Source organism: Arachis ipaensis, chromosome B7 (assembly GCF_059453495.1).
Source record: "Arachis ipaensis isolate K30076 ecotype BB chromosome B7, ASM5945349v1, whole genome shotgun sequence".
In the NCBI taxonomy this organism is placed as follows: Eukaryota; Viridiplantae; Streptophyta; class Magnoliopsida; order Fabales; family Fabaceae; genus Arachis; species Arachis ipaensis.
The window spans coordinates 26,398,559-26,400,236 of record NC_142442.1 but is presented as its reverse complement, the minus strand read 5'-3'; the positions used below and the strand labels follow the sequence as shown (position 1 = coordinate 26,400,236).

At 41.1% G+C, this 1,678-nt stretch overlaps 1 non-coding gene across 1 annotated transcript; it reads right to left on the bottom strand.

The window, feature by feature from the left end:
- Positions 1 to 695: 695 nt before the first annotated feature.
- Positions 696 to 803, bottom strand: LOC148550635 (small nucleolar RNA R71). Its single transcript, XR_015893428.1, has one exon. It is a non-coding gene; the product is annotated as a small nucleolar RNA R71 (small nucleolar RNA).
- Positions 804 to 1,678: the final 875 nt, after the last annotated feature.

Here is a 1,678-nt window from a genome sequence, read left to right as displayed (position 1 = left end):
TCTACTAACATCTCTTCCTCACAGCACTCACCAAATTCGAACACCCTCTTCCATCTGTGTTCGAATTTTTTCTTCTTCTCTTCTTCTACTAACAATAAGGAACCTCTTTACTGTGACATAGAGGATTCCTTTTCTTTTCTTGTTCTCTTCTCTTTCTTATGAGCAAGAACAAGGAAAAAGGCATTCTTGTTAAAGCTGATCCAGAACCTGAAAGGACTCTGAAGAGAAAACTAAGAGAAGCTAAATTGCAACAATCCAGAGACAACCTTATTGAAAATTTCGAACAAGTAAAGGAGATGGCAGCCGAACCCAACAACAATAATGCAAGGAGGATGCTTGGTGACTTTACTGCACCAAATTCCAATTTACATGGAAGAAGCATCTCCATCCCTACCATTGGAGCAAACAATTTTGAGCTGAAACCTCAGCTAATTTCTCTGATGCAACAGAACTGCAAGTTTCATGGACTTTCATCTGAAGATCCTTTTCAGTTCTTAACTGAATTCTTGCAGATCTGTGATACTGTTAAGACTAATGGAGTAGATCCTGAAGTCTACAGGCTCATGCTTTTCCCTTTTGCTGTAAGAGACAGAGCTAGAGTGTGGTTGGACTCTCAACCTAAAGATATTCTGAATTCTTGGGATAAGCTGGTCACGACTTTCTTAGCCAAGTTCTTTCCTCCTCAAAAGTTGAGCAAGCTTAAAGTGGATGTTCAAACCTTCAAACAAAAAGATGGTGAATCCCTCTATGAAGCTTGGGAAAGATACAAACAGTTGACCAAAAAGTGTCCTTCTGACATGCTTTCAGAATGGACCATCCTGGATATATTCTATGATGGTCTATCTGAGCTATCAAAGATGTCATTGGACACTTCTGCAGGTGGATCCATTCACCTAAAGAAAATGCCTGCAGAAGCTCAAGAACTCATTGACATGGTTGCTAATAACCAATTCATGTACACTTCTGAGAGGAATCCTGTGAGTAATGGGACGCCTATGAAGAAGGGAGTTCTTGAAATTGATACTCTGAATGCCATATTGGCTCAGAACAAAATATTGACTCAGCAAGTCAATATGATCTCTCAGAGTCTGAATGGAATGCAAGCTGCATCCAACAGTACTCAAGAGGCATCTTCTGAAGAAGAAGCTTATGATCCTGAGAACCCTGCAATAGCAGAGGTAAATTACTTAGGTAAACCTTATGGAAACACCTATAATCCATCATGGAGAAATCATCCAAATCTCTAATGGAAGGATCAGCAAAAGCCTCAACAAGGCTTTAATAATGGTGGAAGATACAGGTTTAGCAACAGCAAGCCTTTTCCATCATCCACTCAGCAACAGACAGAGAACCCTGAACAAAATACCTCTAATTTAGCAAACTTAGTCTCTGATCTGTCCAAGGCCACTGTAAGTTTCATGAATGAAACAAGGTCTTCCATTAGAAATTTGGAAGCACAAGTGGGCCAGCTGAGTAAAAGGATCACTGAAATCCCTCCTAGTACTCTCCCAAGCAATACAGAAGAAAATCCAAAAGGAGAGTGCAAGGCCATTGACATAACCAAAATGGCTGAACCCAAAGAGGGAGAGGAGGACGTGAATCCCAAGGAGGAAGACCTCCTGGGACGTCCAGTGATCAATAAGGAGCTTCCATCTGAGGAACCAAAGGACTCTGAGGC